Raw genomic sequence first — 7,611 nt, forward strand, 5'->3', positions numbered from 1 at the left:
CCTTACATTTTGAGTGCCACTGAAGTAAGTAGATGTGTATTTTTCTTGTATCCATAGCACTTAGAAGTTTCCAGAAGCCGGTGACCGCCATATTTGGTATCTATTGTACTAGGTAACTGCCAAGCATCAATCATTGATTCATCGGCTCATTGTTTCAGGCAGTGAGCATCTGTGAGCACATGGCTGCTGCCAGGCATCCTTCCACACCCTGAAGACAACAGTAGGGTAAGAAAGCATCTCCATGCTGGCTTTGCTTCACATTCAGCGTATTCTCCTCAGCTGTGCAGAGAACCCCATCACGACTGATCCTGGGGCTGACTTAGAAGGTCAGTCCCACTTCTATGCTTCTTAGATTTGACCAAGGGTACAGGGTTCACTTGTCACTAGCCACCCTGAAAACCTAGAGTTTCTGAGTCCTCAGTAGTCAGTGAAAACAGGCCAGCGAGGGAGCATAGCCTGAGGAAGTGTCTGTGATGAGGTTGGCTCATCTTTGGGTCTCAACAATGTGAAGAGAGCCTTCTCCACACAGAGAGCCTAGCCTAGACATCACAACCTCTCTCTTCCAAGGGATCTGAACCACAGTGCAGGTGCCCAGTCCTGAAACAGATTTCAGGGAGAGAGGAGCTAAAGATGGAATATACAGACAGCCCAGAAAGGTGCTCTCATGTAGAACCCATAACCCCAGTCCTAGACATCACCTGACATGGTGACACACTTGTAGCTTTTAAACTCCATGTAAGTGTGTTTGAGTCTCAATCCAGAACAGTGAGAGAAGCACAGGTCCCATACGAGGCTCCTTTGTGAATACAGGTACCTTCTAAGAGGCCCCCTAAGGAGTGTTTGGTAGACTTGTCAGGGCCATAGGTCAGGATGTATAGTTTTATCTCCAAGAGCTGTAAGAGCCTATTTTGATTGAGAAGTGCCCCAAATCAAGAACACGATAGATTGAACCAAAAAGGGAATGGAAAACCACAGCCACCTAGAAGCCCAAGGGGCCCTGTCAGGCCTCCTAGATAGTTGTAGGCCTCAAAGATTACAATTCCTCATCACTGACAGATCCCATTTGCTAAATCATCATTTTGCTAACCGGGATGCAGACGATGTACAAAGAAACACTTGCAAACTACAACCGCTAGAAGTCCAAGGGGCCCTGTCAGGCCTCCTAGATAGTTGTGCAAAATAGTCATGCAGATAGATAATGGTTTATGCTATGGATGTCCTCAGTATAATGACCTCCTTGTAACACTCATTTGCTGCTGGCTGTAAGTTCAAACTTAGTTGGACATTCAGTACTTTTGCACAATTCATTTGTCAACAACAGCTTAACCATACTTCTGTAAATCCTTGCTGAAGTGGAGTCAGGGTTCTTTTGGGCTGCAGGTCATCGTTGGCTGACTCTTTATCTAAGACCCTATGACTTAGCTCAAACAAAGTTGAGTGGGAAAGATCCAGCCAGCTAGTGACTCCAGGGGCAGCAGGAAGCCGTTTGTTAGAATGGCTCTCAACACCCAGGAGCTCTGGTTAGGGGAGTGGTTCTTAATGCTTATGGAGAAGCACACATCTAAAAATGACGCAGTAACAGAGTTGCCCATGTTCAAAAGCAAGGAGGCTGGTGTTTGTGCTAGCGTATAGTCTCTGAGGCCTCCAGCCTCTCATCCTTCTTGGCAAATGGCTATCAGACTATGTCATGTTGTCATGTAGGGACTGACAACCACTGACTTACCCGGTTGCTACTTGTCTTGTAGTCTCTCTCCCTCACCCACCCAGTCTGCCACTCTCTCGTTTCCTGAACAGGCACATGTGTTGACAACTTATGGAAAGCCTTTGCATCCTTGAACTGGCTCACAGTTTCAAAGAGTACGACTCCTCATCGCTGCCAGATCCCATTTGCTAAATCATCATTTTGCTAACGGGGATTCAGACGACGTACAAAGAAACACTTGCAAACAGTTTTAATTGGTATTGAAAATAAGGATGGGGGAGAGGGAGAAACAAAAAGTGAGAACATTATTAAATTTTTGCTGCCACAATGACCAGTGTGGAATTGGTTGGTTATTTCCCCATTAGGGCGTAATGACATCCATTGTTGGCAGATCTGTGCTTGATTAAAAGATAATGACAATAATTCATTGTTTGCTGCTCTCTACCTTAAGACAAGGTAACCACAAGTTTAAAGAAAGATGCACAAGAGGTAAATTACACGTTGCTAAATATGAAACGGTACCTTGCTCGTCCTGGTTTATAACAATAAAAACAACAATTTTAGATAGAACGTATATTTAGTAGGTTCTCTTCCAGAAGCCGAGACATTGATCACCGCGTAATTACTACAAAGGAAAAGTTGACTAAATTGTTAGGTTTAGATCCTGTGTGAAGCCAGCTCCTTGAACTGGCAAAGGAAGAGGGAAGGATTCTTTTTTTTTCTTCAATTTTTGAACCTTCTGCTTGCTGTTTGAAGGAACACTTTTAAACTGCAGAGCTGGCGGCCATGGGAAAATCGTCAGCCTGCCTTTCTCAAGCTCGTTGTATGTGTGTGTTCCTGTATGCCAGTGCATTTGTATGTGTAGATGTGGGTGGGGGAGGGCAGATGAGGGGGGTGGTTCAGAGAACAACCTCAGCTGTCATTCCTCACATGCTGCCTACTGTGCGTGTGCGTGTGCGGGTGCGTGTGTGTGTGTGTGTGTGTGTGTGTGTGTGTGTATGTGTGTGTTGAGACAGGGTCTCTCACTACCCTAGAATCACTGAGTACTTGACTGGCTGGCTAAAAAGCCCCAGTGATCCTGTCCTTGCTTCCCCAGTGCAAGGATTATGAAGTCGCTTTACCATTCCTGGCTTTTCTAACATGGGTCATGGGGATCAACACCAGGTCCTCCTGCTTGTGTGGCAAGTGCTCCACTGACTGAGCCACCTCCCCAACCTCTCAAGCTCCTTTTAAGTGCAAAACCTATCTGCAAATACCTTCGTTCACAGGTAGCTCATCCATAGGACAGAGAGCAGACAAGGTGCACAGAGGGGGCTAGTTCCCAGATGACACCTCCCGTTTCAGTAGCTTCACATTCTTCTCGTGGGTTCGCAGAGCTCATAGGCCAGACTTCCACTCTACCATTAACCAAATAATTCTTAACCCTCAGACTCGACCCATCCCTTCTTTGTAACATAGCATGGCAGTGTCTTTGCAGCCCGGAATAGAATTACTGTGTAATCCTGAAATCATTGTCCTAGCTACTCCAACCAACCAACCAGCCAACCAACCAACCAACCAACCATCAAAACCACAAAAACCCATTAAATTGACATAAACACCTGCACATGAATATGCGGGAGAGCCACAGCTATCACTGTTCCACACTGGGGACAGCCAGCATGTCCTTCAGTTCACGGGTAGTGGTGACTGAATAAAGAAATGGTGGTAGAAAGTTTGTACCAGGGAAATTACTGAGCAAGCAAAAGAAATAATCAACCAAGCCTCAAAAAGACATGGAAGAAACCTAAATGCAGATTACCAAGCTAAATACACTGGCTTGAGATGTGAGACACAGGGAATGGCTTTAGTTACACAGTTCTGGAGAAAGTCCAATCACACCTAGTCAAAGTGAATGCCAGGGAGCAAAGGCAGAGCATGACCAGGGAGACCACTAAGGACTTTTGGGGCAGGGCATCTAACACACAGACATTTTTCTTAGATTTCTTTTATTATTATTTTATGAGTTTAAGCATTTTGCCTGTGTGTATATCTATATTCCAAATTCGTGCTTAGTGCCCAGAGAGGTAGTGAGACTCCATGTGTGTGCTGAACACTGAATCCATGTCCTCTGCCACAACAGCAAGTGTTCTTAACCACTGGGTCAGTTCTCCAGGTCACACAGAAAAATTTAACAGTGATACATGACGATCACACATGTGTCAAAAGTCATAGAAATAAAAAGTAGGCTTCAATGCAGACCATGGACTCAAATTAGAAAGAGCAGTTCCTTCTGGGCTCAATGGTTGTACCAAATGCTCCACAGAGAGGCGAGGTGTTAGGAATATTCATTACGCTGTGTGCTGAGGGACTGTGTACAACATGGGGGCTTAACTTTCATTAGCTACTTAACTCAGGATCTTTTGAACAGACTTTGTGAGATTCACATCTATTCTTAGACTATTAAAGGAGGAAAATGTCTGTACCTGAGCCTCATCCTCTAATGGACACCCACGTTCTTCCTGTGACACCTCTAGGCCAGCAGCCCCCATTTCCCAGGTCATGTACCCACAGGAATGAGTCATTCTACTCTGCCCCCACTGCGTAACCACCCTCTCCCACAGGCCTGTGTTGGCTCATCCCTAACCATGGAATATTTGCCTCTTGCCTGAGTCCCATCTCTCCCTAACCACACTCTCAGGTCAGCCATCCATGAGGGTGGCTCTCCTCTTCTGCCTCCTCTATGGCTTTTATTAGCCTTGGGTTTATGTTTGTCTGCATTCTTGTGACCCCACCTGTGGTCTCCCTTCCCCCAGCCTGGAACCTGCTTGCTCAAGGGTGGAGTTTCCTGCTCATTCGTTCTGCCACGCCCACTGCTGGACCCTGTCGCTTTGCTGCTTGGACACACACACACACACACACACACATGTTCACCCTGTTACTTGATCCCGAGATTGTTTGGCGGGAAATCGGGTTCCCTCCCCCTTCCTTTATAACTGGATGTCGAAACTAGTAAAATTGGGCTTTGAACAGGATGATCTTGCCTTGGCCTCGTTCTTTCTCCCTCCCCGTCTAGCTTCCTCTCTTTTCAGCTCGAGCTGCCATCCTCAGTTGAACCGTTCACGTTGCAAACTGCTGGTCAGGCCGCAACACCCACCCATAGCCCTGGCTTGGTGTCTTACATACAGTTGCTTCTCAGTATCTTTTGAAGAGATGAATGCTGGATTGTTCTCCCATCCCCTCATAGTGGCTCCACATTGTCTGAAATTTCCTGAATAGTTATTGAACCAAGTCTAAAACTCCAAATTCTTAATCTTATACCAGGAGGTGGATTGCGATATGGGCTCTATTGGACAAGTGTCACGACATGAAAGATCTCTCCCTCTCCCCCTCCCCCTCCCTCCCTCTCCCACCCTCTCCCCCTCTCTCCCTCCCTTCCTTCTCTCCTCCCTCTCCCTATTCCCCTCTCCCCCCTCCTTCTCTCTCCCCCTCTCCCTCTCCCCTCCTTCTCCCTCCCCCTCTCCCCTCCTTCTCCCTCCTCCTCTCCCCCTCCTTCTCCCTCTCCCCCTCCCCTCCCCCCTCTCCCTCTCTTCTTTGACTTTTGAACCATAAGGAAAACCCAACCAGATACTTCAGGAATATCTTGTGAATGATCTTTTTCTAAACTTGTACCTTTCATCTAGAATATATCAGTTGAACAAGAGGGGCTTGGTGTCCACATAGTTTCCGTGGAGTTTTATGATATTCTGTTATAGTACACACCCTACTGTTGCTGCTTCTTTTAAACATTTCCTTTCTACCATTTCTCCTAATACCCCTAGGAAATACTTGCCCACAAAGCTGGTCTACTTCACTCAACAGAGTGATCAGGCGTTCCATCCATTTCCCAGCAAACAACACAGACGTATTCTTCTTTGTGCCTGAATACACTCCCATGCAGACCACATTTTGCTTGCCCATTCATCTGTCAGAGGCCATTCATCTGTCAGAGGGTACCAAAGCTGACTCTGTAAGTAATTATGAACACCACTATAATACACATGGCTGAGTAGATATCTCTGTAGTAAGTTGACTGATTTCTTTTGGAGGGGGGGGGAGGGGATACAAACTCAGAAATATAACTGGATCATATGTGAGCCGAATCCACCCAAAGTGTTTAAAAGACAGTTCATCTCTATAGAGGCAAAGGTTGGTTTGTGTATTCACTCAACAAACATGCACTAGATGTCTTTTCTGGCAAATCTAGGCTCAGGACCACAGTAAACAGCTGTGCCGTTGAGAGGCCAATAGGTAGGTCGGAGGGGAGGTGAGAGGAAGAGAGATTCACTACGGATGAGTCTGCTGAGGCTCAGGAGGACATGGTTCTGAGAGACGGAAGCCCTGATTTTCAGATCAGGATCAGACTGAAAGGAAGAAATCTCAGGATTTCATAACCCGAACTCAGCAGGTCTCCAAATCCTCCAGGGTGGTCTGAGGAAGCACATAGACACAACCAAACAAGTCCTAGACAAGTGCTCAAGCCACCCAGGTCTCCCTCGTGCCGAGCAGGAAACCTCCAGACTGAATGGTGGCCCCAACAGTGGACCCCAGTTTCTGTGAACAAACTTCCAGGGGCAGTCCACCCTCTCTCACCAGGTAGCTCTCACTGATACACACAGCAACTCCGAGGTTTGTCCTGGAGATGAGTCCAGTCAAGCTGGACTCCTTATAACCCATCCCTCGACTCATTTTCCACCCAGAATGTCAATAAAATGCTAGCTCCCTGAGCAAGAGTAGAAAAGAGGACCACGGGGCTGCTTTCAAACACTATGGTGTTTTTTTTTTTCTTCTTCAGGAAGAGACCATGTCTGGCTGTTGCCTTTAGGGCCTGTCAAGTCCCAAAGCCATCTTGGGTTCTCGTCCCTTTTAGAGTTAAAGCCAAACTGCAACTGCATGCTGGGGTTTCTCTAAGCTCTACATTCCAGAGAAAGTTCAGGAACTTGCTCCTCAGTGGAGGGGTTTCTCAGCAACCCCTGGGCATCTCTCTCTTTATTCAATCACTGGTTCTTCCTCCCAGAAGGAAGGTTCACTATCTACTGGAGCATTTTCCAGGAACAACCTGGAGTTCAGGCCCCCCTTTCCTCTTGAAAGTCCAGGGAACATGAGTTCTGCTTGGTCCTAGATACAGCATCAGGTTCTCCACAAAGGGGAATTTGCCTTCCTCCCAATCCAGGAGTGAAGAGTCAGGAACGAAGGCTGGGAAAAGCCCTTTCTGTACATGTTTGTGCACTGTGATCTGTCATCTAGGCGGCTGCCATCTGTCGTCTCTGGCCAACAAGAAATACATTTCAAAATCATGTGAGGAGGGGACTCAGCTGGCTCTTGAGCCCTACACCTACATGGTCCCCGGAGACATGACATTTCTGCCACCATTGCTTCCTGTTCCATATGACTTCTCAGACTCTACATTATTGTAGATACAGGAGCTTAAAGGACAGCCGGGCTCTTCTGATTGTAGGAAACATTCTGGATCGTCTCAGCTTTCAGAGTCCCTTGCAGAGTCACTAGCAGCCGTTCTGTGAACGCCTAATCTTGACAAGCCTTGATGAATTGGTCTAAACACAATCGCCCTGTAACCCAATCCAGCCGTGCTTACATTGCCACCACTTAAGCCTTATCTCATCGAGACCCACGACCTTTAAAATAATCACATTGTCCTCTCTATTCGTCTTTATGTCCTTGTCTAATGGAGGGGGACACCCCAGCCCCAGGACCTGGCTGTTTCTTCTATAAAGACATTAGAGACCACCTCAAATGGCTCTTGCTATGTTTCTCCTAGGTCACACTTGATTTGAGAGCATTTTGTTGTGTTGAAGAAAGGCAGGAAATCTTCTTGCACATCCAAGTCCTTAGTCTGCCTTTGGTTTCTTCTTTTTCTTTTTTTTTTTTTT

The sequence above is a fragment of the Mus caroli genome, chromosome 12 (genome assembly GCF_900094665.2).
Source record: "Mus caroli chromosome 12, CAROLI_EIJ_v1.1, whole genome shotgun sequence".
Classification (NCBI taxonomy): Eukaryota; Metazoa; Chordata; class Mammalia; order Rodentia; family Muridae; genus Mus; species Mus caroli.